This window comes from Chiloscyllium plagiosum, unplaced genomic scaffold (assembly GCF_037043375.1).
Source record: "Chiloscyllium plagiosum isolate Xiang-an unplaced genomic scaffold, Cpla_swu_hap1 HiC_scaffold_30, whole genome shotgun sequence".
NCBI lineage: Eukaryota > Metazoa > Chordata > Chondrichthyes > Orectolobiformes > Hemiscylliidae > Chiloscyllium > Chiloscyllium plagiosum.
Window position 1 is genome coordinate 21,560,527 of NW_028270168.1, and position 20,000 is coordinate 21,580,526.

General features: G+C 44.8%; 1 protein-coding gene across 2 annotated transcripts in view; it reads left to right on the forward strand.

Annotated features, from left to right (window-relative positions):
• Positions 1-275: 275 nt before the first annotated feature.
• Positions 276-20,000, forward strand: part of fam110d (family with sequence similarity 110 member D) — a 47,344-nt gene continuing 27,619 nt past the window's right edge. The window contains exon 1 of one of the 2 annotated variants that reach the window (XM_043717557.2): positions 276-404. The gene's annotated coding sequence lies outside the window, so the exon portion shown is untranslated. The remainder of the gene's footprint in view (positions 405-20,000) is intronic. The other variant, XM_043717559.2, reaches the window with a different exon arrangement.

The window sequence follows — 20,000 nt, forward strand, 5'->3', positions numbered from 1 at the left end:
TTTAAATCTTGGAGATTATTTTGTAACACATGGAACCTCCAGGGCAGTCTTGGGAAGTTGTCAACACTAATACCTTGAGGAGGTATCCACTGGTCACAGAGTTGGGAATGTAACTTTCAAGCCATTTTTTTCCAGCTTTAGCATCTTATTCTTAGCCACCCCTCTGAAGAACTCGTAAGTGGAGCATTCCTGTTTGGAGTGGGTGGTGGTGGTAGGCGGGGAAGGAAGGGTGAAGCTGGTGGTTTAGTCTTAATTCTGCAATGACACCGTCAGCAGTTAGTTCACAGCAGTGCTTGTCTCTGGAACATATCCTGCATGACTTAATACAATGTTGACCAGACAGAGGACATGCCTTCCACTGGAAATTCCCGACCATTGTCACAGTCACAGCCTGCTTTGCATTGGTCAGTATGTCTTTTGTTTACAAATTACCAATAATTTAACAGTAATTTGGGGCTTGAGTGTTTGCATTTAGTTATAAGTATGTTGACTTAACCAGCTACCTCAGCATAAATGCTGCTTTTCAGGTGACTGTTCTTTTATGATGTCGTGTATGTAGTATAGCTGTTGTATTAAACAGGCTAAGTGCTTTAACATATGTTTGGGTATATCCACAATAAATGCATCCGCTTCCTGTAGGCAGTCACTGTTTAACTTTACACTGCTGGTTCACAGGTTTCTCAGACCTTAAGACAAAGCAGCAGTTAAATAAATATTTAATTGTGTAACTTTAATTTAGACAGGATCCTATCTTATTGATTTTTCAGGGATAGTTCATTTGAGAAGGTGTTCTTTTCTGATTATTCCACCTGGAATTAATGTCGCGGGATTTTCCAAATGGATTTACAGCCAGGGGATACTTTCAGAAATGTAGTCACTGTTACAATACAGGAAACACAGCAGCTCCCAGTTCCAGACACCAGTCTGATTATAACCAGATAGCCAGTTGAGTTGTTGTTGGTTAAAGTCTAAATATTGGCTGGCAAGGTGGCTCAGTGGTTAGCACTGTTACCTCACAACACCAGGGATCTGGGTTTAATTCCACTCTTGGGCAACTGTCTGTGTGGAGTTTGCACATTCTCATTCTATCTGTGTGGGTTTCCTCCTACAGTCCAAAGATGTACTAGTTAGGTGGATTGGTCATGCTAAATTGTCCATAATGTCCAGGGATATGTAGGTTAGGTGGATTAGCCATGGGTAATGTAGGGTGACAGTGATGGAGTTGGTCTGGATGCTCTTCAGCAGGTCATTGTGGACCTGATGGGCTGAATGGCTGCTTCCACATTGTAGGGATTCTTTTGGACAGGATAGAACTGTGGAAGGTTTTTCTGCTCTTTAATGTAGTACCGTGGGATCTTTTACATCTGACAGAACAGTTGAGGCTTGGTTTATGTCTCATCCAAAGGGCAGAGCCTCTGATAATGCAGTACTCCCTGTGTGTGCTGCCCTGCCGAGTGTCAGCCTGGATTATGTGCTCAATGCTTTAGAGTGAGACTGAAATGTTATTTCTCAGCAGAGAGAGTGCTTACCACCCATTGAGCCATGGCTGAACATATGTTGCCTGGGATTTGTCCCTTTGCTCATGGAGGGTCTTTAGCTAAGAATTCATAGATACCATCTGGTGCCTCATATAACTGACTGTGTGGGCCTACACAGAGTACAGCCTGGCAATTTAACTGCATGGTGCTTTCAGATGCAGGGACCTTGTCTCATTTTTTTAAATCTCTCACTAGTCAATCTATATGTAGCACCACTTGGGAGGATTAGAACATAGAACAAAACAGCGCAGTACAGGCCCTTTGGCCCTCGATGTTGCACCGCTCTGTGAAGACAATCTGAAGCCCATCTAACCTACACAACTCCATTCTCGTCCATATCTTTATCCAATAATCTTTAAATGCCCATAAAGTTGGTGTGTCTACAATTTTTGCAAGCAGCTGAAAAATGTGTTGCTGGAAAAGCACAGCAGGTCAAGCAGCATCCAAGGAGCTGGAGAATCGACGTTTCAGGCATAAGCCCTTCTTCATAAGCCCTGATTCCTGAAGAAGGGCTTATGCCCAAAATGCCGATTCTCCTGCTCCTTGGATGCTGCCTGACCTGCTGCGCTTTTCCAGCAACACATTTTTCAGCTCTGATCTCCAGCATCTGCAGTCCTCACTTTCTCCTAATTTTTTCAGGCACTGCATTCCACACTCCTACTACACTCTGAATAAAGAAACTACCCTGACATCTGTCCTATATCTATCATTCCTCAGTTTGAAGCTATGCCCCGTCATGCTATCCTCAGAAAAAGGCTCTCACTGTCCACCTGATCTAACCTGGTTAGTTGACTTTGAACCAATGATTCCCAAGGCTCCAAGCCACTGGCATATCTGACCGAAATGGAGCAGAAGGGACTTGAATCCAGACCTTCAGGGCCTTAGGTAGAGACACTAACACTGCACCATGAGATCTCAATCCTGGCTTTCACTGTTTCACATTTTGGTCTGATCTAGATATTTTTAAACAGCCTGTTCAGATGTGTTATTACACACCTCTGGAGTAAGTGAGATTTGAACCTGGCTCAGAGATAGAGACATAAACACCACACATCAAGAGCTGAACCTTAGCTTTCATTGTCTTATACCTTAGTCTGTTCAAACCTAATGACAGAATTGATTGCTATGATTGGTTAATGACTCTATTAAAGTAGTCACCAGGTGACTGGCGACCAGGATGGCTAACGATTAGATTCCCTACAGTGTGGAAACATGCCCTTCGGCCCAACAAGTCCACCCAAACCTATTTCATTCTGACTAATGCACCTAACACTATGGGCAATTTAGTCTGGCCAATTCACCTGACCTGCACATCTTTGGACTGTGGGAGGAAACCCACGCAGACACAGGGAGAACGTGCAAACTCCACACAGACAGTCGCTCAAGGCTGGAATCAAACCCGGGTTCCTGCTGCTGTGAGGCAGCAGTGCTAACCACTGAGCCACTGTGCCACCCCCAGTGGACCAGGTCTTTCCGATTTAATCCTATTTTCTTCCTAAGATCTATTAACAATCCACTCCTGCAGTCAGGGAATTAGTCAAGGGCATCCAGTTTTGTGTTGTTAGTCATGCATGGAGCATGTTTTGTACAGTGTGGAGACTTTCCATTAGAAACTCTAACTTGTAAAAGAGTAACAACAAATGGAGAACTGGTTAAAGCAAATTCAAACTAGTTTTAAGCTTTTTAATCTTTGTTCCAGACTTTCCTCTGAGAGTAATATGAATTTTAACCCTCATAGATCGCTGCTATTCTCCAACTCTGGCCTTCCGTGCATTCCTGATTTTCATCATTCCACCACTGGCGACTGTTCCTCCTGCTGTTTGAGCCCTGAGCTCCAGAACTCCACCTATGCCCCACCCAACAACCTCCCTGCCTCTCCATCCTCCTTTCAGACAGGCCCGAAAACCTAGCCCTTTGACTGATTCGAGAACATTGTTCGCATTGGTTTGTGTCAAATTGTGTTTGTTAATAGTCGAGAGTGTGGTGCTGGAAAAGCAGAGCAGGTCGAGCAGCATCCGAGGAGCAGGAGAATCGACGTTGCCGGCATAAGCCCTTCATCAGGATTCCTGATGCCCAAAATGTCGATTCTCCTGCTTCTCGGATTCTGCCTGACCTGCTGTACTTTTCCAGCACCACACTCTCAATTCTGATCTCCACCGTCTGCAGTCCTCACTTTCTCCCTGTTTTTTTCGGAAACACATTAGATACGAGGCCAAGGCCTGAGTTGGATGAGTGCTGAGACCTCGGAGATTATTGGACGAGGTGGGATTTGCCAAGTTGGGTGGGAATTTTAAAATTGAAACATTGCCAGATGAGACATCAATGCATGTCAGTAAACGAGTTTGCTGTGAACTTGGATGGGAGATTGAATTTGTCCAGTTCATACATTCCCAGCTTTGGCCACAGCCTTGTGTGTGAAATTCTGCTGTGTGCTGTTTCTTAAAATTATAATTTAAAAATTAAACATACAAACCTAGAACATAGAAAAATACAGCGCAGTACAGGCCCTTTGGCCCTTGATGTTGCGCCGATCCAAGCCCACCTAACCTACACTAGCCCACTATCCTCCATATGCCTATCCAATGCCCGTTTAAATGCCCATAAAGAGGGAGAGTCCACCACTGCTACTGGCAGGGCATTCCATGAACACACGACTCGCTGAGTAAAGAATCTACCCCTAACATCTGTCCTGTACCTACCACCCCTTAATTTAAAGCTATGCCCCCTCGTAATAGCTGACTCCATACGTGGAAAAAGGTTCTCATGGTCAACCCTATCTAAACCCCTAATCATCTTGTACACCTCTATCAAGTCACCCCTAAACCTTCTTTTCTCCAATGAAAACAGCCCCAAGTGCCTCAGCCTTTCCTCATACGATCTTCCTACCATACCAGGCAACATCCTGGTAAACCTCCTCTGCACCCGTTCCAGTGCCTCCACATCCATCCTTTGGTATGGCGACCAAAACTGCACACAATACTCCAGATGCGGCCGCACCAGAGTCTTATACAACTGCAATATGACCTCAGGACTCCGGAACTCAATTCCTCTACCAATAAAAGCCAGTACGCCATATGCCTTCTTCACCGCACTATTTACCTGGGTGGCAACTTTCAGAGATCTGTGTACATGGACACCAAAATCCCTCTGCTCATCCACACTACCAAGTATCTGACCATTAGCCCATTACCCCATCTTTTTGTTACTCTTACCAAAGTGAATCACCTCACACTTACCTACATTGAACTCCATTTGTCACCTTTCTGCCCAGCTCTGCAACTTATCTATATCCCGCTGTAACCTGACACATCCTTCCTCACTTTCCATGCTTCAGTGGGAAGGGGATAGGAGAGGAAAAGAGGGTCCATGGCCAGAAATTCTCAAAGTTCACCAGCAATGATCACTTCCACACCCTCCCCTGTCCCACAATAACTCTCCTTATTGGGTTACTTGTTCCATGGCAGGAGTACTTACTGCATGTGGCAGTTCCTCCCACAAAGTGCCTTGGAGACTGCTGAGGAGTCAACAGCCCCTCTGATGGCGTGGCTGTCCTGAAGCCATTTGAGCATTCAGCATTGGCAATACTTCCAACTTCTCTACTACTGGGTCAAAGCTGGTAAATGCATGGAACACCACCAGCTCCCAGTTCCCTCCAAATCACACACTATCCTGACTTTGAACTATAATGCCATTTCCTTATCACCAGTCGTTGAAAATCATGAACCTCAGTTCCTAACTGCGCTGTGGGTGTGCCGATACTGCACAGAGTGCGCTGTGGGTGTGCCGACACTACACAGGCTATGCTGTGGGTATGTTGACACTAAACCGGCTGCACCATGGGTATGCCGACACTACACAGTCAGCACCATGGGTGTGCTGACACTACAGAGGCTGCAATGTGGGTGTGTCGACACTGCATAGACTGCACTGTGGGTGTGCCGACAGGACACAGACTGCGCTGTGGGTGTGCCTACACTGCACGGGCTGTGCGTGGGTGTGCCTACACTACACGGCCTGTGCCGTGGGTATGCCTACACAACACGGGCTGTGCCGATACTGCACAGACTGCGCCGTGGGTGTGCTGACACTACTCAGACTGCGCCATGGTTGTGCCGACACTACACAGACCACGCTGTGGGTGTGCCGACACTACACAAGCTGCGCTGTGGGTGTGCCTACACTACACAGACTGTGCCGGGGTGTGCTGACACTACACAGACTACGCTGTGCGTGTGCCCACACTATATAGACCGCGCTGTGGGTGTGCCGACTCGGCACAGACTCTGCTGTGGGTGTGCCGAAACGGCACAGGCTGCGCCGTGGGTGTGCCTACACTAGACAGACGGCGCCGCATCTGTGCCTACATGACACAGGCTGCGCTATGGGTGTGCCGACACTACACGGGTTGCGCTGTGCTTGTGCCGACACTACACAGACTGCGCCTTGGGTGTGCCAACACTGCACAGACTGCGCTGTGGGTGTGCCGACACTACACAGACTGCGCTGTGGGTGTGCCCACAATACACAGACTGCGCTGTGGGTGTGCTGACACTACACAGGCTGCACTGTGGATGTGCCTACCCGACATGGGCTGTGCCGTGGGTGTGCCGATACTGCACAGACTGCGCCGTGGGTGTGCCGACACTACACAGACCGCGCTGTGGGTGTGCCGCCACGACACAGGCTGTGCTCTGGGTGTGCCAAAACGGTACAGGCTGCGTCATGAGTGTGCCTATACTAGACAGACTGCGCCGCGACAGTGCCTACGTGACACTGGCTGTGCTGTGAGTGTGCCGACACTACACGGGTTGCGCTGCACGTGTGCCGACATTACACAGACTGCGCCATGGGTGTGCCTACACTACACAGACTGTGCTGTGGGTGTGCCGACACTACATGGGTTGCGCTGTGCGTGTGCCAACACTACATGGCCTGCGCCGCAGGTGTACCAACACAACACAGGTTGCGCTGTGCGTGTGCCGACATTACACAGGTTGTGTTGTGCGTGTGCCGACACTACACAGGTTGCGTTGTGCGTGTGCCGACACTACACAGACTGCACTGTGCGTGTGCCGACACTACACAGACTTCACTGTGGGTGTGCCTACACTACACGGCCTGCGCTGCAGGTGTGCCAACACTACACAGGTTGCGTTGTGCGTGTGCCGACACTACACAGACTGCACCGTGCGTGTGCCGACACTACACAGACTTCACTGTGGGTGTGCCTACACTACACGGCCTGCGCCGCAGGTGTGCCGACACTACACAGGTTGCGTTGGGCGTGTGCCGACACTACACAGACTGCAGTGTGGGTGATCCGACACTACACAGACTGCTGTGTGGGTGTGCTGACACTACTCAGTCTGCGCTGTGTGTATGTTGACACTACTCAGTCTGCGCTGTGCGTGTGCCGACACTACACAGGCTGCGCTGCGGCTGTGCCTACCCTAGACAGACTATGCCGCGGCTGTGCCTACATGGCACAGACTGCGCTGTGGGTGTGCAACACACTACAGACTGTGCCGTGGGTGTGCCAATATGGCACAGACTGCGCTGTGTGTGCCTACACTGGACAAACTGCACCGCGCCTGTGCCTACACGACATAGGTTGCGCTGTGGCTGTACCGACACGACACAGACTGCGCTGTGGGTATGCCAACACTACACAGACTGCGCCATGGCTGTGCCTACACTACACAGGCTGCACCCTGGGTGTGCCTATACTACACAGACTGGGCCGCGGCTGTGCCTACTTTACACAGGCTGCGCTGTGGGTGTACTGACACTATACAGACTGCGCCGTGGGTGTGCCTACATTACATGGCCTGCGCCGCGGGTGTGCTGACACTACACAGACTGCGCTGTGGGTGTGCCGACACGGCACAGGCTGTGCTATGGGTGTGCCGACACTACAAAGGCTGTGCCACGGCCGTGCTGTGGGTGTGCCAACACAGCACAGGCTGTGCTGTGGGTCTGCCGACATGATACAGACTGCGCTCTGGACATGTCCACACTACACAGGTCGCGCCACGGCTATGCCGACAAGGCACAGGCTGTGCTGTGGGTGTGCTGACACTACACAGACTGTGCTGTGGGTGTGCCCACAATACACAGGCTGCACTGTGGGTGTGCCGACACTACACAGGTTGCGCCGCAGCTATGCCGTCAAGGCACAAGCTGTGCTGTGAGTGTGCCGACACTACACAGGCTGCGCTGTCGGTGTGCCCACACTACACTGACTGCCCTGTGGGTGTGCCGACACAACATAAGCTGCAACGATTCTGTGAATGCAGCTCATCAACATCTTATTTACTGTTGGGCGACAAATACTGTTTGCAGTTATACCCACCTCAGAGAATGCAAAGAAAAGAATGAACTGTCATTTGCAATAAGTTGCTAGTTATTATTCACTTCTTTTACACTTGGCAGTGTATTTGCATAAAAGCTTTTAATCTCTAACAAATTCCAGTTCTGATAAAGGTTGTCGACCAAGGATTAACCCTTGTTTCACCCTCCACAGCTGTTAGCTGGCCCCTGTTTCAATTCATTCTAGAACTGGGGATGTGACTGGTCTACCCATCCCTTAATTGTCCTTGGGAAGGTGATGATGAGCTACCTTCCTGAACCACTACATTGTGTGCACTGAAGGTGTCCTACTGTATCGGTAGGGAGTGGCTAGATCTGTGTTTTTTATTTCAGATTCTCTGCACGGCAGCGTTGTACCTGGTATTTTACCAGGTACAAAGTTGTGTTTACTGGGGATCGTGAGACCTTTCACCAAACTCGATGCTTATGCAAGCAACTTAAATTACATTCAATTAACAAGTTTCTGGAAGTATAAACTTAGATAAATGAGCCATTGGATTCTGATAATTGTTTCTTATTTGTTAATTACATCTTGTTAATGTTAACAAGATCAGTTTCTTTTCAGAGAAAAGGGAAGTTCATTCCTGTCCTAATTAAACTTTGGAAAATTACCTCAAATGCACAGCACAAAAGCCGGCCATTCAATCCAAATGACCTTTAACATTAATAACTGTACTTCAAAGAGCCACCCACAACTACATACATCAGCAATCCTTTCCCCTTCATATATTTCGCTGGCCTCCCCCTAAGTGCATCTATACTATTAACATCTGGTAGCAGGTCGAGATTCAAACCAGTTTCTGGCTAAAAGGGTTTTTCCTCAAATTCCTTTTGGATTTATTGGTGACAATTTTATATCTATGCCCCCTTGTTCTGGACTCATTCACAAGGAAAAGCATATAGAGTCATAGAGATGTACAGCATGGAAACAGACCCTTCGGTACAACCTGTCCATGCTGACCAGATATCCCAACCCAATCTAGTCCCACCTGCCAGCACCCGGCCCCTATCCCTCCAAACCCTTCCTATTCATATACCCATCCAAATGCCTCTTAAATGTTGCAATTGTACCAGCCTCCACCACATTCTCTGGCAGCTCATTCCATACACGTACCACCCTCTGTGTGAAAACGTTGCCCCTTAGGTCTCTTTTATATCTTTCCCCTCTCACCGCAAACCTATGCCCTCTAGTTCTGGACACCCCGATCCCAGGGAAAAGACTGTCTATTTATCCTATCCATGCCCCTCATAATTTTGTAAACCTCTATAAGGTCACCCCTCAGCCTCCGACGCTCCAGGAAAAACAGCCCCAACCTGTTCAGCCTCTCCCTGTAGCTCAGATCCTCCAACCCTGGCAACATCCAGGCCCATCATCATTTGTGGAGCTCTCAAAGAGATTATCGACCTGGGCCAGGAGCCTTTCCACTTTGCTCAAGCAAGTTTGTATAGTAGCTTTTAGAATGTGGATGTCCCAGAATGTTTATTCCCTCTCTTTCACTTTCTCTTTCATTCTCATTGCTCTCTTGCTCTTGCACACATTCCTGCACCCTTCCACTGTCTTGTTCTCATTTTCTTGCATGTTTTCTCTCTCTGTCTTTCTCTCTCTCTCTCTCTTCCCCCACCCCCCACCACCGTTTTACTCTGGCTCACAGTTCCATGCTCTTTTGCCTTCTCTTTGTCTTTCTCTCTCATACTCTTTCATAAAACTCTTACATCATGCAGACACAGCTTTTGGGAGAGATACAACATGTTTACATATATCCTGGCAATGCTGCTATTCTTTACCATTAGCTCATCTTATCAGATCCAACCATTGACTGGCCTGGAGCGAACTTTTCTAGCATTTAGGTCTCTGTAGAATTCTTGAAAGTTCTTTTCCTTCCGGCATTACCTGGAAGACAATTCTGGGAGAAAGTGAGGACTGCAGCCACTGGAGATCAGAGTCATCACACTTTTGACTCTGGAAGACATTTCTGTCAATTCTTATTCTTTCTTTTGCACTCTGCCTCTCCCCTGTGCAGGATCCAATCAGCCATCTTTGTTTCTTATCATTGCACTTTCCTGACTGTCTAGTGAAATCCAGATGTCCGTGGGAAGCTGTCTGACTGAATTGACATTCGTCAGTGCTGAGAAGCTCCAAGGTTTTGCAGTTCCTTTCAAATTGTGTGTAATTGCTACCCAGTGCAATGAGCTATCTTGACTTGAATATTTCTTCCATTTTCATTATTAGCTTCTTTCCAATTGCTTCAATTAACCAAACAGTTCTCTTTCCACTTCAAATATCTTTTGCAACTAATATTCAAGGAATAAGAAAAATATATGTTTTTAAATGCATTGATAATATTTTCCTTAGCTGCTGTTTGCAACAATGTCCAGTAAAATTGAATTGAATTCCTGGAGGCTCCAGGCCCACCTTGGAATGTTGATAAGAGACCTGTCAATTTTTTTCATACTTATTTTATAATTGCTTACCCCTTCTGAGCTACAGATCGTTCTGCTATAATGTGAGTTTTGTCAGCACAAATTGGCTGCAATGTGATTGACAAATGGTGGATGTTGTTTGGATAATGTAAACTTTCTACTGAATGGTTATAGCGATCTTCTAAAGTAGTTTTCCATAGCATCATTTTCTATAACGTGAGGTTGCAGAAGAATAACTGTCGCATTATAGCAAAACGACTTGTACATGGGGCTCCAGATAGATACAGTCGCTTTCATGAGGAATAACATTACTTGATCTTAATGTTTTATCCCAGAGCTGTCCATTACTACTGGGATCTTTTGAATGAAGGTTGCAGAACTGCAGAGGCCAACATAGAGAGTGTAAGTTTTGGAGAGGAGACACAGTGAATCCAGTTACCAGCTCTAGAGTTACAATCTAATGTCTGCTGCTGACCAGACAGACATCAAAAGAGTTTGCCCATGCGCTGTCAGCCCCTACTGCATTGGTATTGGATATATCTTTGTAAAGATTGAGTTAAACTGTTTCCCTACCACCAACTCAACTGGGCATTGCCTGAGCCTCAAGCAGATCATTCACAAATCTGGTGTTCTGCTTGACTCTGCACTGATGCTGACCCCTTTGTCTCTCCATCATCAAGACTGTTCACTTCCACCTTTGTAATGTCTCAGTCCTGCCTCAGTTCATTAGCTGCTGAAAGCTTTAGTTATGCCATGTTGTAACTGGACTCCACTATTCCAATGCTGTCCACCCTACATTATACCTAAACTTGAATTCGTAACTTATCACACTAACATTGTTCACTCTTGTTCCTCCATAGCTCTGCAACTTTCTGCAACTCTACTATTCTTTGAGATCACTGCACTCTGGTCTCCTGACAATCTCTAACTTTCTTAATGTACCTCGGTTCAGGAATGAGCTCTCTATCCCTCTCTCCTCCTTAAAGATACTTCTTCACACTTCGATGTTTGCAAAAGCTTTTGACCATAATACCTCTTTATGCAGCAGGATATGACTGAATGGGTGATACAAGATGCATCGATAGACAATAGGTGCAGGAGTAGGCCATTCTGCCCTTCGATAGTAACTATCATTAAAGGAATTGGTTCAATACTTCAGCTAGAAACAGTTGCTGGGCTACAGTGATGAGTTGCAGGTAGATAGGATAGTGAAGAAAGCGTTTGGTATGCTTTATTTTATTGGTCAGAGTATTGAGTAGAGGAGTTGGGACGTCATGTTGCAGCTGTACAGGACATTGGTTGGGCCACTTTTGGAATATTGCGTGCAATTCTGGTCTCCTTCCTATCGGAAAGATGTGAAACTTGAAAGGGTTCAGAAAAGATTTACAAGGATATTGCCAGGGTTGGAGGATTTGAGCTATGGGGAGAGGCTGAACAGGCTGGGACTGTTTTCCCTGGAGAGTAGGAGGTTGAGAGGTGACCTTATAGAGGTTTACAAAATTATGAGGGGCATGGATAGGATAAGTAGACAGTCTTTTCCCTGGGGTGGGGGAATCCAGAACTAGAGGGCATAGGATTAGGGTAAGAGGCGAAAGATATAAAAGGAACCTAAGGGGCAACTTTTTCACACAGAGGGTGGTACATGTATGGAATGAGCTGCCAGAGGAAGTGGCGGAGGCTGGTACAATTGCAACATTTAAGAGGCATTTGGATGGGTATATGAACAGGAAGGGTTTGGAGGGATATGGGCCGGGTGCTGGCAGGTGGGACAAGATTTGGTTGGGATATCTGGTTGGAATGGACGGGTTGGACCGAAGGGTCTGTTTCTATGCTGTACATCTCTATGACTCTAAGAATCTGGGGTACAGGACAAACTAAGTAGTTATGCTAAGGAGGCAGCATAACACAATGGTACAAATGGCCATCCCATGATCCTGTGAAATTGTGTCAAATTTCTACGTAAACCTCAACGCTTTACTACACTAAAGCCACAATATGAATGCAAGTCTTTTTTTTTCCTCATAAATATATAGATGCAAAAAAATCTTACCCATTCAAATATGAAAATGAGACACTGCGTCTTGCTTTTGTGTAAACAATTATATTTGGCCAGTTTTAAAATACAGCAGGAGGAAACAGACTGTGGTAATGTTTTCACTGCTCCATTCTACAGAGAGTTGATTCACTTCAAAACCAGGCAATATTCACCCTCTGAAATTATTACATTTCTTTAAAGGAAAACTCAGCCAGCTGCAGATTGCTAAGGGAACTCTCAATGTGGGGATTTCCTCATTAGTGCTTTAAAACATGCTTTCCATATTTATAGCAGTCTTTTTTTAACAAGGTAGGATAAACACAAAAGTAGAATATTCTGGGAAGAATTAATAGGTGGCTCACTCTGTACCTAATAGAAAATAATAGATCAATCTTTAAATACTTGCGGTCAACAAACATCCACTTGCTAGGACAGACTGGACCTTTACTTAACATCTCATCTGAAAGATGGCACTTCTGACAGTGCAGCATTGAATTGTCTGATATAAGACTAAATGAGGCCATTTGGCCCATTGATCTGTTGCTGCTGCTTCACAGAACATGAAATCTAAGAGTAGGAGTATGTGACTCTTTGAGTCTGACTCTTTTCATCACTATGAACATACCAATCTACTGCACCCACGACCCTTTCGAGAAGAAAGTTCCGAAGGTTCAGAAGCTTTTGAGTGAAGATTTCTTTCCTCCTCTTTCAGTTTGAAATGGTTATCCTGTTTCCCAGATCCTCCAGCCAGAGGAAAGAACCACTCAGCAAGTATCCTGCCGAACCCCTTCAGAATCTTATATATTTCCTTATTCTTTGAATTCCAGATTTAGGTGCCCAATTTACTCAGCCTTTCATCATAGGCATACCGTCTAATCCCAGGAGCTAGTCTATTGAACTTCTCCTATACCATTTCCCATTCAAGTAAATATAGAGTCCAAAACTATAGACACTACTCCCTGGTGTGATCTCACCAAAACTCTGTACAATTGTGGCAAGACCTCTTTATTCTTGTACTCCAATTTCTTTACCATAGAAGCCAACATATGCCTTACTAATTGCTTGCTATGATCTATATGCATCTTCGTTCACAGTACACACAAGTTGGATCTAAGGGTCTGTTTCCATGCTGTATGACTTGAAGTGACTCTGAAGGTCAACATTTACAAGTTTCTACCTTTTTAAATTATATGCCGCTTTTGTTTTTCTCCTAGCAAAGTGAATAAGCTCAGACTTCCACACATTATACTTCATCTGTTACCTTGTTGCCCACTCTGTTAATCTGCTTATATCTTTTTGCAGCATCTTGGTAACCTCTTCACAACTTGCATTCCTACCTAGCTTTATATTATTAGCGAACCCAGATATTCTTGATTTTATTGTCCAATTCATTAAGGCTGTTAGTAATGAAGGTTGTAAACAGCTAAGGCCCCAACACTAATCCTTTCTGCTTACAACAGGCCAATTTGAAATTGCTCTGGTCATCTGGTTTCCTGCTTGTTAACTAATCTTCCATCCATGTTAAAATATTACCACCGTTCCATGGACTGCTATCTTTTATATGGCCTTTTGGAAATCCAGACTACATCTACGAATCCCCTTTATCTACCCTGCTGGTTATAACCTCAAAAAGTCGAATAAGATTGTCAAACAAAATTTTACTTTTGTCAAACAATGTTTGCCTTGTCTGAAAGAACTATTTAGTTAGTTCCATTGCCTGTGTTCTTTTCCCAGACCCTTGTTTTGTTTTCTTTCTTCCATTAGTCACCCAATTTTCTTTTGAGTGTTACAATTCAATCTGTTTCCACTACCCTTTCAGGCAATTACTTGCTGTGCACCAAAAGAATTTCCTCATGTTGCCGCTAGTAATTTTGCAAATCACCTTAAATCTGTATCTTCTCAGTGATGACTTTTTTTTTAAGAATCCCTTGAGTGTGGAAACAGGCCCTTCAGCCCACACCCAAAACTATTTACTTACCCTATTACTCTACATTTACCCCTGATTAATACTCCTAACCTACACATCCCTGAACACTATGGGCAATTTAGCATGGCCAATTCACCTAACCTGCACATTTTTGGACTGTAGGAGGAGACCTGAGCAAACATGGGGAGAACCCATAACTTTCTAATGTAGGAAGGACTGTTGGTTTGCTTGTGACTGCACATTTCAACAACATCCACTTACTGTTAAAAACAGAAGTAATGCTGAAAACACAGAGTTCTCTCAGCATCTGTGTAAAAGTATAGACACCATTGCCATGAAATGGCAACCTCAGCCAATTCCATAAACTGTTTCTCTTCACTGATGCTGCCTGACCTGCTCAGTGTTGCCAATTTCCAGCATCCGCAGTGTTTTGCATTTTAATGACCACTTGATAATTCACTGTAATTATTGAGCATCCGCCTCCATCCCTCTTCCTCTCTGTTTCCAGCTGTTGTTTGCCAACTTCTTGCTTTAACTAGTTCACAATGGTGTGAAGTGCTTAAAACAGGACTATTACATCAGCCACAGGACTCACTGGAGAGTCAGCGTTCACAGAGATGGAGGCAGAGAAATGCTAGCTGTTTAAAGCAGCCAGGCAGGCTCTTCACAGAGGACGTTAGTGTTTTGAATGTAACCTTCCATTTGACCTGTTATGTCCATCGTGCACTTGCAGATTTTTGTTGCTACTCTGAATGCTGTTCTGGCTGTACGTTTTTTAACCCTCTGTAAACTTAAGTTTATTTAAAACTCTGCTTCTCTTATCATAACTCACACTGAATGCCATACACCCAACAATCAAATGTCACACCCTAGTCTAAAGATGCCTCCATTTTTAAAATTCTCATTCAAATCTTCAAAATTCTAATGCGCATACCTCTCCCTATCTCTGTAAGCCCTCAAACCCTAATTCCCACTGAGATCTTGACACTTCTTCAATTCTAACCACATATACATTGCTCCACCATTGGCATGATTGCTTTCCCTCCCTAAAAATCTTCTCAAGCCTTTCTCTTCCTTTTAGCTTCCTTCTCGAAACCCACCTCTGACAAAATTTTGATCACTTGTCGTATTATCTCTTCATGTTGCTCAGATGTTACCTGATAATGCTCCTGTGAAGTGTTTACTTGGAATGTTTATAACATTAAAGACACTATAACAATATAGCTTATTGTACAAAATTGGTACAGAGTTCTGGCACACATTAAAGGAATAGAAGTATTGTAGTCAACAGCTCTTCAACAGCTCTTAGTTCCCATTCATGAGCATTCAGAGTTGTGACTCATTTAAAGAGTGCTCACTGAAGATAATAAAAACCGTGGTCTACAAAGCTCAAAGACAGTGAGTTGCAGATTCAGGTTGTCTATCCATGTCTTAATTTAACCTGCAATATGTTTTCTTCCACCACCCCCTAGCTGCACTCCCACGCCCCACCACCATCACTGCCCCGCAAGAGAAACTGCTTCTTAGGTCCTAGTTGCCTGCTGGTAACTTTTCCCAAACTGGGTCAGCTATGACTCAGCGGGCAGCACTCTTGACTGAGCCAGTGGTTTGTGGGTTCATGTCTGGCTCCACACACATGAGCAAAAAGTCTTTATATAGTATCCTTCACAATGACAGGAAGTATCAAACAGCTCCACAATCAATGAATTATTGTGAAGTGTAGAAATTGTGGCTGCCAATTTTCACACAGCAATTAAAAAAATTACTAAGTGATCTGTTTCCGTGATGATACTTGACTGATAAACATTGGCCAAGACTGAACGGAAATCTCTCTGGTCAGAGCATTGAAAACAGGAGTTGGGAGGTCATGTTGCGGCAGTATAGGACATTGGTTAGGCCACTGTTGGAATATTGTGTGCAATTCTGGTCTTATTCCTATTGGAAAGCTGTTGTGAAACTTGAAAGAGTTCAGAAAAGATTTACAAGGATGTTGTCAGGGTTGGAGGATTTGAGTTATAGGGAGAGGTTGAATAAGCTGGGACTGTTTTCCCTGGAGTGTCGGAGGCTGAGGGTTGACATTATAGAGGTTTATAAAATCATGAGGGGCATGGATAGGATAAAGAGACAAGGTCTTTTCCCTGAGGTGGGGGAGTCCAGAACTAGAGGGCATAGGTTAGGGTGAGAGGGGAAAGATATAAAGGGACCTAAAGAGGCAAATTTTTTCACGCAAAGGCTGGAACAGAGGAAGTAGTGGAGGCTGGTACAATTACAACATTTTAAAGGCATCTCTGTGGGTATATGAATAGGAAATGTTTAGAGGGATATGGGTTAAGTGCTGGCAAATGGGACTAGATTAGGTTGGGATATCTGGTCGGCGTGGACAAGTTGGACCAAAGGGCCTGTTTCCATGCTGTACATCGCTATGACCCTATGACTCTAAGTTGGATCTCATGCATCTGAGAAGTCAGATGGGGTCCTTGTTTTTAAAATCTCGCCCGGAAGTGGGTGGTGATGTTGGGCTAATAATCCAGAAGGCCAGACTAATGCTCTGAGGACTCAAATTCCAATCCAAGTATACTACCTGGTAGAATTTGAATTCAATTAATAAATCTGGAATTGAAAGCTAATCTCAATAACAGTGATCATGAACTTATCAATGACTGCTGTATTAAAAAACCTACCTGATTCACTCATATCCTTTAGGGAAAGCAACCTACTGTCTTTACCTGGTCTGGTCTACATGTGACTCCAGGCCCACAACAATATCTCTGAATTGTTGTAGCAAACCACTTAATTGAAGGGCAAGTATGGATAGGCAACAAATGCTGGTGATGCCCTCGTCTGACGAAAGAATAACACACAAACCTGTGTCTGTTCTGCTTGAAATGAGCCAGCCTCAATTAAGTGCTCAAGTCTCAAGAGTTTATTCACTGGGCTTATTCACCCACTCTCTTTCTCTTCCTCTTTCTCCCACCCTCTCTCCTTTTCTCACTTATTTTTCTCTTTCTCTCCAATTGTGTACATGTCCCATTTGTTTCTAGCTATCTGAGACTGGCTCATTGGGATTTGAAATCCTTGTGAAAATGGATATTTTTGAATCAACCACTTCAGAGATGTTACTACAGGCCTCTGGAGTGAGTGGGACTTGAGCCTGTTCCATCGTTCAGTTAAATTATAAATGCTCTGAAACTTATCTCAGTTTATCTCCAGTTGCTCCGAATCCCTTGATAGTTTTACGTACCACAATCCATCAGTCTCAGTCTTAATTTCCCAATAGCCCCAGCTCCACTGTTTTTTAGGGGAAACAGTTAGATTTTGACTGTCCTTTACATGGAAAGGTGTTTCCTCATTTCACTCCTGAATGAACCACAAAAGAATTAGCTAGGTAATGTGGTCACACCAGGCTGAGAAGAGCGATGGTTAGATGTTATATGCCAGATCATTCCATTGGATTGAAATGTAGAGAAACAAAGGCCACTTCAGATTCACTGCACCCTGTGACCGCTCACCCAAGCCACTATCAGTATTTCGACACCTTGCTCATTGATCAGCAGAGAGCTGTTTGCTCCTTCTTTTGCACTTGGAAGTTCTCATAGATCACCTTTACAAAGATCAAAAGGATCATGATCAGGCTAGGGTGGTGGAATTGATTGGCAGCTTTGAGAAGGGGGAAGGGTGATTGATTGATTGGTTGTTGTCTTTGACGGACAACCTGGTGGTTATGGAGGTTCCATTTACAGATTATATTGGGTGGTGGGTACAATTCAAAGGCAGTTTATATCAGTTCTGACCTGTAACAGGGAGCTGTGCTTTTTGAAGTTTTATGGGAACCAGCTGAGGAGCCAGCCAGCCTGAAGTTACAAGTCAACTTCTGTTTAAGGTCTCTGCTGAGAGAGGAAGCAATTGAACTCTCTTGATTATTTTACATATCAAGGAGTGAGCAACGACTATTGCTTTCTGATGTGCTGCATGATGTTCATTCATCTGCCATTTGCTGGGTGAGCAAAACCACTTGTTAATCAAGCAAGTAATTGTGCACATTTACAGAGTGTGCTGGAAACACTCAGTAAGTCAGGCAGGATCCACGGAAACATCTGTTCTCATGCTTTCTTTAGCAGGGAAATGAAAGGAAGATGGGATACAGAAACGCAGATTGTACGCATGAAGGATGAGGGGCAGGAACAGGGAGAATTCGATTGAGAAAAGGGAGGGGGAGAGAGAAAGGACTGTGTGAGAGTGAAGTGAGAGGTTTTAAGAGAGAAAAATTGTGTGAGAGAGAGAAGGCGAGAGTGGGGACACTTACTGCCTCATCTCATTGCTTACTCATCTTTCTCTCTCACACACACTCACTCTCTTGCTCTTCCTCGTTCTCTCACTCTCTCTCCTTTTCTCACTTCTATTTCTCTTTCTCACCAACTGTTTACATGTCCCACTTGTGCCCCTTTGCTCACTCAGTTTTTATTTCTCTCTTCCTCATCTACTTTGTCCTTCTTATGCTCTTTCTCTTTTCTTTTCTCATTCCCTCCACTTCACTCACACACTCAGCGGTCTCTCCTCCGTTTTTCTCTCTCTTTCTCCTCTGCCTTGCACCTTTTCTTGGTCAATCTAACTCCTTGTTCCTGTCCCTCACTTAACAGTCTCTCTTTTCTTCATGCTTTACGCACTGTATTTCTCTATCCCACCCTCCTTTCATTTCCCTGCTGTTTTGTTCTTAGCCCTGAGTGCCCCTGCTCCTCTGTGTTTACTGAGAGCAGCTCGTGTTGTAGCAGCCAGCGGAGGCAGCCACTGTTTGATGTGCAGAGGGCAGATCCCAAGAGCCTCAGAGGTGCCGGCCCTGATTATTACCTGAAACTAATGACTTTATTCTGGCTGATTATTCCGCTCTGAGCAGTGAATAGGGTCTGGACAAACATGAAAAAGACAGACTGCAGAGAGAACATGTGTCCGCCTGATGTTGAGATTGCAGCCACAGCAGCCCTTCTCGCTGCAGTTGAAGGGTAAAATTCCCATGCATTAGCCACGTTCCTTTAGTGTAATTTGCAAATGCTAAAACTGTTTGCAGCAAAGGAAACCGAGCTTGACACAGGGTAGATTTTGCTCATGTGCTGGGAGCAGATCTGTTGCCACTTTGCTGCTATTGCACTGTCTTTTCCAGGCATAGAATCCTGGAACCATTGCAACACAATAGAAAGCCATTTGACCCATCATATCTGTGCTGACCATCCGAAGGAGCAATTCATATATCACCAATTCCCTACCTTGTCCCCACATCCCTGCGATGGAAATGGTGACAACTTGTGTTTCTGTTGCGCTGTTAAGAAAGGCATCTGAAGATTGTATCAATGAATCAAAATTTGACAGTGATTCATTTAGAGTACTAGGATGGACAATCAATATTTCAGATAGAGAAGTGGCATTAAACAACATCTTAAAGGAGAAAATGTATATTGGATTGGGTTGAGGTAAATGTAAGATTAATGGCGGGAGTTGTACCTAACTGTAAGGACATTCAGCATGTTCTCCCATTTGATTTGATCATAGCTGGTCTCAACTTTACTTTTATTTACCCTCCATTATTCCATATCCCTCAATAACAAATTCTGACCATTAAGATCTTGCAACTAAAGAAACTGTACCTAGATTCCTTTGTACCTAAGATGGTGCTGGAAGTGGCGACGTATAATCTTTTCATTGTACTCATTTGAGTATA